We start from the raw sequence: 8,739 nt of genomic DNA, 5'->3' as shown, positions 1-8,739 counted from the left end.
TTCAATGAGTTCGAATCCATCATACATATAAGTATTAATAAATGGTAATTAAGATGCACAGCTTCTAGAGTAGTATCTAGATGCTTAGATCTATCATAACATGAGCATTTAGCCAATGGCAATACTGACGTTCCAGTCTAAACGAGATTCCTTCAAGCTTCAAACACCCATCAAAATTCCGCCAGATCTCAACGTTAATAAGAGTCCAAAACGCGGCTCTTATTTAATTATTTCATCCATTAGAAGAATCTAAAAATACAAATTATATAAACTTCCATATAAATCTTTTTTCAATTACTTTTCGGGAGTTAAATTAAAGAATTTTTTTTGAGGGAGTTCATGAGTGTACTTTGTTTGATTCTTCATTCATCATCTTTCCTGAGAGTAAAAGCAGCGATATTGGTAGCTTTGAATGCAATTCACCCTCCCGTTTAGATCCCACGGTTTACTAGCTCCAACATCCTCCCGCAAGCTTCTCTTTTGTTTTCTCTTTCTTCCAAAATGGGTTCAACGAGTCAAAACAAACCCCCGTTTTTACACACTATCAGTCCCTCAACTACTTCCACTACATCCCCAAGCCCTTCAAAAGTAAGTTTTTTGTACTTAAAAGCTGTTATTGTTTCACTTTCTTTTGTAAAGTTTCAATGTCTCTATGCTTTCCCGGTAATTGGTGTCTTTTGTTTTTCATTTCGGACTTGAAAATTTCTAACCTATTTCGGGTTCTATTTAATTTTTTTTCAAGTGTTTGGTTAGGTGGAAGACTTTCTTTTTCCATTTTCTTGGTAAAGACTTCATAATCTTCTTGTTAATGGGTATCTTTTGTTTTTCGCTTTGGGGTTTGATATTCATTTTTTAATGGTTACATTGTCTGTGTGTGTTTACTTCACCACTTTCTGGGTAGTAATCCAACTACATGATCCTTTTTTTGCTAGTAATTACATTTTATTCGACATTTTATTGAGATAGTCTTTTTTGGTTGGAATTTTTTATTGGATTTGCAGAAAAAATTCATTGCTGATGAAGTGAGTGAAGAAAAGGGACAGAAGCTTGGATTTGAAAAAAATGGTTGGCACTGCTAGTAATGATAAGCTTGGTGTTGAAAGAAAAGTCAAAGGGGTGGGCATCGCCTGTGTGAAGAAAGAGGCTACAAAGTCATAGAAAGGGGCTGTCGAAAGTACAAATTAAAGGTACATAAAATTTTCAATTTTCGGTGCAGTTATATTTGAAAGTGAGAAGGGTATATCTTAAAATTAGTCATTGAACTTTAGGGTATTCTCAAAGATTAGTCCTTAAGCTTCATCTATAAATACCCTAGCTCACTTAACTTCAAAATCATCCCAAAATATTCCAGTTCTCTCTCAAGTGTGTTTTGTAAACACCTGTAATTTTTTCTCTTTAGTAAAAGATCTGCAGCAGTCTGGAGACGTAAGCACAATTGACTGAACTCCGTTATCAATTTTTCGGGTATTATTTTTCCGCTTTTATTTGGTATTCTCACTAATCTGGCTATAGGAAAATTACTTGTTACTCGTTTATTTCCCAACAACTGGTAATCAGAGCTTTTGGTTGTGAATTTTGTCAATTTTTTGCGAGGTTACTATTCATTACTATTCACGTAAATAGTAAATTTCGTGAATAGTAAAATTTTGTCGGCGATACGAATTTGTCGACGGAAGTGTTCTAATACACGGTGGTTCGCAAGAATTGTCAGAAACGATCCAAACGAATCCAGATTTGAGAGGGAGCGATGGCTGCAGACGAAGGGAAGGTAAAAATTGAAAAGTTCAATGGTACAGACTTTGGCTTTTGGAAGATGCAGATTGAAGATTTTTTGTACCAGAAAAATCTATATCAACCCCTCTCAGGAAAGCAACCAGAGGGCATGAAGAATGAAGACTGGGCTCTTCTCGATAGACAAGCCCTCGGAGTCATCCGACTGACGTTGTCCCGAAATGTTGCTTTCAATATAGCAAAGGAAAAGACCACGACGGGTCTTATGGTGGCTCTCTCCACTATGTATGAGAAGCCATCGGCCTCAAACAAAGTTCACTTGATGAGGCGATTATTCAATTTGCGGATGACGGAAGGGGCATCAGTGGCTCAACACCTAAATGAACTCAACACAATCATAACCCAGTTGAGTTCCGTGGAAATTGAATTCGATGATGAAGTTCGAGCTTTAATTCTCTTATCATCTCTACCAGACAGTTGGAATGCTACTGTTACAGCAGTTAGTAGCTCGTCGGGAAATAGTAAATTGAAATTCGACGATGTTCAGGATCTGGTACTGAGCGAAGAAATTCGACGGAGAGAATCGGGTGAAGCATCAACCTCCTCAGCCTTGCACATGGAGTCTAGAGGGAGAACTTCAGAAAGAAATTCAAATCGTGGCAGATCGAAATCCAGACGGGGAAAATCAAGAACGAGAAAGAAAGATTTTACCTGTTATAATTGTGGCAAGAAGGGTCACTTTAAAAGGGATTGTCGAGCACTGAAGAAAGATACCGGCACACAGGAATCTACAAACATGACAGAGAAGACAGGTGATACCATGATTCTAAGCGTCAACAGTATGATTGAATCATGGATCTTGGATTCAGAGGCATCTTTCCACTCCACCCCATGCCGAGAAATCATGGAGAACTATGTCAGTGGTGATTTTGGGAAGGTTCATCTAGCTGATGATGAAACCTTGAAGATCATCGGAAAAGGAGACATCCGACTAAAGCTGCCAAACTAGACCACCTGGAAGCTGACAGGAGTGAGACATATTCCTGGCCTCAAAAGAAATCTAATTTCTATAGGACAGCTTGATGGAGAAGGTTATAGTACAACCTTTTCAGGCTGTGAATGGAAGATTACCAAAGGAGCACTCGTCATTGCTCGTGGTAAGAAGACTGGTACTCTTTATGTAACTTCAAATTTAGAGAATATCATTGCAGCCGTAGATGCTGATGGAAAATTAAACCTATGGCACCAAATGCTTGGTCATATGAGCGAGAAAGGGATGAAGACACTTTTATCAAAAGGGAAGCTGCCGGATCTAAAGAATGTAGATGTCGGACTATGCGAGGATTGCATCTTTGGCAAACAAAAGAAAGTCAGCTTTGCAAAGAATGGTAAGACACCCAAGGCTGAAAAGTTAGAGTTGGTTCATACTGATGTATGTGGACCATCTTCAGTTCCATCTCTTGCAGGCTCATTATATTATGTCACCTTCATCGATGATTCTACAAGGAAGGTGTGGGTTTATTTTCTGAAGAAGAAATCAGAAGTCTTTGATACCTTCAGAAAATGGAAGGCCATGGTAGAAAATGAGACTGGTTTGAAAGTCAAGCGGTTGAGGTCTGACAATGAAGGAGAGTACAAAAATAGAAGATTCATAGATTTCTGCGCAAACAATGGGATCAAGATAGAGACAACAGTTCCCATGACACCGCAGCATAATGGCGTAGCAGAGCGCATGAACAGAACTCTGAATGAACGTGCCAGAAGCATGAGGATACATGCCGGATTGCCCAAATTTCTATGGGCTGAAGCTATCAACACTGCAGCTTACTTGATCAACCGTGGGCCCTCAGTTCCTTTGGATTACAGAATACCAGAGGAAGTTTGGAGCAAGAAAGAAATAAATCTTTCACACTTAAGAGTGTTTGGTTGTATTTCTTATATACACATAAACTCTGCTGAAAGAAGTAAACTTGATGCCAAGTCTAACAAATGTGTCTTTGTTGGTTATGGTAGTGATGAGTTCGGCTACCGGTTTTGGGACTATGAAAATCGGAAGATCATCAGAAGCAGAGATGTCATTTTCAATGAGAATGTGATGTACAAAGACATGTCAACTGTAGAATCAAGCAGTTCAAATACCAAAGATGAAACAAAGGAATTTGCTGAGTTCGAGGAGATTTCTGGAAATGATGTTTAGATCAGTCCTGAAGCAGTTCAAGAAGAACCAGGCACACCGGAACTAAGACGCTCCTCCAGAATTCCTAAACCAACCCAACGGTATTCTCCTTCTTTGCACTATTTGTTGCTGAATGACAATGGTGAACCAGAGTGCTATGATGAAGCAATGCAAGTGGAGGATTCAGTCAAGTGGGAGTCTTCCATGAAAGATGAGATGGACTCACTTATGTCAAATCAGACGTGAGAATTAGCTGAATTACCACCAGGCAAGAAAGCGCTCCACAACAAGTGGATTTACAGGATCAAGGAATAGCACGATGGGAGCAAATGCTACAAAGCGAGATTGGTTGTCAAAGGTTTTCAACAAAAAGAAGGTATTGACTACAATGAAATTTTCTCTCCAGTCGTGAAACTGTCTACAATCAGACTGGTATTGAAAATTGTAGCTGCAGAGAATTTACATCTTGAGCAGTTAGATGTAAAGACAGCTTTCCTTCATGGTGATTTGGAGGAAGAAATCTATATGAGGCAGCCAGAAGGCTTCATAGAGGCAGACAAGAAAAACCTGGTATGCAGGTTGAAGAAGAGCTTGTATGGTTTAAAACAAGCTCCTAGACAGTGATATAAGAAGTTCGATAGCTTCATGAGTAGCAGTGGGTTTACCAGATGTAAAGCAGACCATTGTTGCTACATCAAGAGGTTCGACAACAACTTCATTATTTTATTATTGTACGTTGATGGCATGCTCGTTGCAGGCTCAGACATGCAAGAGATTATACACTTGAAGCAAGAATTGTCGAAGCAGTTTGCTATGAAAGATCTGGGCGCTGCAAAGCAGATTCTTGGGATGAGGATCAAGAGAGATACAAAGTCGGGGACTTTGATGTTATCACAAGCTGAGTACATCAACAAAGTACTCTCCAGGTTCAACATGCAAGATGCTAAACCAGTAAGTACACCTTTAGGTGTTCATTTCAGACTCTCCAAAGAACAATCACCAAAGACGGAGGAAGAACGTGCACACATGGTGAAAGTGCCGTATGCCTCAGCAATTGGAAGTCTGATGTATGCCATGGTTTGTACTAGACCAGATATTGCTCATGCAGTGGGAGCTGTTAGCAGGTACATGAATAATCCGGGCAAAGTACACTGGGAAGTAGTCAAATGGATCCTCAGATATCTGCGGGGTACTACAAACAAAGCACTTTGTTTCAAAGGTGGAGATACGATACTGACAGGCTATGTAGATGCTGACTTAGCCAGAAATGTTGACATCAGAAGAAGCACTACATGGTATGTCTATACTCTAGGAGGAACCGCAGTGAGTTGGGTTTCTCAACTACAGAAGATAGTTGCTCTCTCCACAACTGAAGCAGAATATGTCGCTATTACGGAAGCTAGCAAGGAGATGGTTTGGCTTCAAAGTTTCTTGGAAGAGTTAGGCAAGAAACAAGAAAACAATGTCTTGTATTGCGACAGTTAAAGTGCTATTCATCTAGCGAAGAATCCGTCTTTTCATTCCAGAATGAAGCATATACAATTGAGATATCATTTTATCCGGTCTCTTTTGGAAGATGGAATTTTGAAACTTGAAAAAATTAGTGGAGCTCAAAATCCGGCAGACATGTTGACAAAGACGGTGACTACGGACAAACCGAAGTTGTGTTCAGCTTCAGTTGGCATGCTAGAATAACAAGACTAGAAATGCTGCTGCATTGATCAAGGTGTGAAGACAGATTAAAATCAGTCTTCAAGTGGGAGATTGTTGGAAGAAAAGTCAAAGGGGTGGGCACCGCCTGTGTGAAGAAAGAGGCTGCAAAGTCATAGAAAGGGGGCTGCAGAAAGTGCAAATTAAATGCACAGAAAATTTTCAATTTTTGGTGCAGTTATATTTGAAAGTGATAAGGGTATATCTCAAAATTAGTCATTGAACTTTAGGGTATTTTCAAAGATTAGTCCCTAAGCTTCAACTATAAATACCCTACCTCACTTAGCTTTAAAATCATCCCAAAATCTTCCAGTTCTCTCTCAAGTGTGTTTTGTAAACACCTGTAATTTTTTCTCTTTAGTAAAAGATCTGCAGCAGTCCGGAGACGTAAGCACAATTGGTTGAACTCCGTTATCAATTTTTCGGGTATTATTTTTCCGCTTTTATTTCGTATTCTCACTAATCTGGCTATAGGAAAATTACTTGTTACTCGTTTATTTCCCAACACTTGTGCTAGCATTTTCACTAGTAAATGGTTCCCAATATCTAAGCCCCAGTAGTAAGCCAGCAAGTAATGCGGATTCCGAATGTGGTGCCGTCGAGTTCACTAGAGAAGATGTGGATGCATTAGTGAGGGAGAAAATTAAATCCAAGAACAAATTTAACTATAAGGTGTGTTTTTTTCGTTGCATATGTCGTTTGGTTTGAATTAGTTTTCATTTTGTTCGCTTGTTTTGTTTTTCAGGAGAGATGTGAGAATATGATGGAGTAGATAAAGAGGCTTAAGCTTTGCATTAGATGGTTCCAAAGAACTTGAAGGATAATATGCATTTGAACAAGAGAAATTGAGGTGGCTTTGGAATTAACTGAAAGGAGATGCTATGAAATGGGTATTGAATCTTTTATTCACTTTGATTTATGTTAAATCCTATCAGCTATTTTCATTTGATGTAAACTAATATATTTTGTTGTATAGGTGGCTCTTTAAAACAAGGACGGAGAACTAAATTTGGTATTTTGGAGCTTAGAAAAAGTTTGGGTTCCTTGCAAGATAATCTCGTGAAAGAAGAGTTTGATAAAGTTCAAGCCGAGCTTGATGGTGCCAATCGAAGGGTAAATATGATGAAAATTTGATCTTATTCAAAGCCCTGTCTGCCTCAGGTTTTCCTATTGTTGTATTTGCATTTCAAGTTCACTTCCATTAACTAATTCTTACGTGATTCTTGAACGCTGCAGATAGTATCAATAAATGATATGTACAAACTACTACAAGATTGCAACTCAAGTATACAGTTATATAACAGTCTCCAGACAGATCTCACTGCAGCTAATGAAACCATTAAGCGCGGGGAGAAAGAGAGATTGGACATGGTGGAAAATCCTCATACCTTAAGGGGTCAACATAAATCATTGCAAGATCAACTCACTTCATCTATAGTGCGTTTCCATGCTTCAAAAACCCATTTCTTAATCTAGGCTTTCAATGGCATGCTAAGCACCACGCTTGATTGTTAGTTGTCACCTTGTCCGAGTTTATATTTATGTAAGGTTTGCTGTAGTGATTTTCCAGACACTTATATCAACTTAGTACAAATAGGACATCATATTGCAAACAAAATTTCTTTATTTTTCGATATTTATATATTACTTAATCTCTTAAAGAAGTTTTTCAAAATTTGGGTTAGGCTTCCCAAGAAGGGGCTGTGAAGCAAAAAGATGCTTTGATGAAAGAAGTTGCATGTCTTAGAATGGAGCTACACCAGATTAAAGATGATCAGGACCAATATCAACAACAAGCGCAAGTCTAGCTGTTGAAGTATCAAATTAGAAAGAGTTGGCAACCAACTCAAGTGAATTAGAGGTTTGTTTATGCTTCTGATTTCTTTTGCTTTCCCATTAGGTACAAATAATTGGATATATTTTGATATGTTTCGAATCTTTTACAGGAGAAATACTTGTCTCAAGGTAATCAAATACAAATTTTGCACTATCAATTAGCGGTTGCAGAGAGGAAATTACAGGTTACTTCATACAATTTTGAATAGTTGGCTAATGCTTTTTGTGCCACCCCACCCCACATGCCAGTTTGATTTCACATCAACGTTCAATTTTCGGAAAATGATGAATTTATTATAAATTGATAATATTAATGATTAAATTATTATTTTTGAAATGTCAATGAATGAAAGAAAAATGTACTCAAATATTATAGATTATTTATGTAGTTATCCTTTGGCCCATTTGGTTCAAAGAATGTTGTATTATCGGGAGAATGGAATCCTCATTTTCCCGTTTGGTTAGCCGGTAATCTTATTTCCGGTAATTTTTTATTACCAACATTGAATTTTTTGGGGTATATTACCGGAAATGTGATTACCCCTTCTCTTATGTATTGTTGGATTATCGATGTTTTGGACTAAAATGCTCTTAAATTTTTTTTCTTTTAAAAATATATTTATTCTGTCGTTGAATAATAAAAATTCTACGAATGTTAAATTAAAAATTTATTCTTAAACTATTTTAGATTTACAAAAAAAAATCTATAATTAAAATTTTTAAATGAAGTTTAGAGATTAAAATAAAATTTTACCCTTTCATTAAACCTATTTATTTTTTTAATTTTGTAAAAAAAATATATATATAAATTTTATGAATTTAAATTTTTAAAATAAAATATATAAATTAATTATAGTAATATTATAGTAGAATTCAATTTGTTAAAAAAATAAATATATAATAAAGACAATTTGGTCAAATATACATTACAATAATCTTTTATTCTTTTAACCAAATACGGTAATCTTACATTCCTGCTAAACCAACCAAACACAAAATACAACATTCTCAATAATCCTATCTATTGGTAATCTTTTATTCGTACGGGTAATCTTACATTCTATGAACTAAACACACCCTTTATGTTTTCCTTCTTAAGAGACAAATCAACCAATCAACTCCTGACACGTCACTAAAGTCAAATGCACTTTACCGTATCCCATCTGCCGCATGTGCCATCCATGACCATGACGTGTCATCTCTCATCTCCTTCCCGACTTCCCTCTCTGTTGTCTGTTCCAAGTTTCCCTCGCCTGAAAACTAATAGATATTTTAAAAATAAATAA

The 8,739-nt window shown here is 37.1% G+C and overlaps 1 pseudogene; it reads left to right on the top strand.

Moving 5' to 3' along the window:
• Nucleotides 1–327: 327 nt before the first annotated feature.
• Nucleotides 328–8,717, top strand: LOC120167604 (annotated as a pseudogene).
• The last annotated feature ends 22 nt before the right edge of the window (nucleotides 8,718–8,739 follow it).

This window comes from Hibiscus syriacus, unplaced genomic scaffold, assembly GCF_006381635.1.
Source record: "Hibiscus syriacus cultivar Baekdansim isolate YM2019G1 unplaced genomic scaffold, ASM638163v2 tig00111689_pilon, whole genome shotgun sequence".
In the NCBI taxonomy this organism is placed as follows: Eukaryota; Viridiplantae; Streptophyta; class Magnoliopsida; order Malvales; family Malvaceae; genus Hibiscus; species Hibiscus syriacus.
This window is presented reverse-complemented; position numbering and strand designations above follow the sequence as displayed.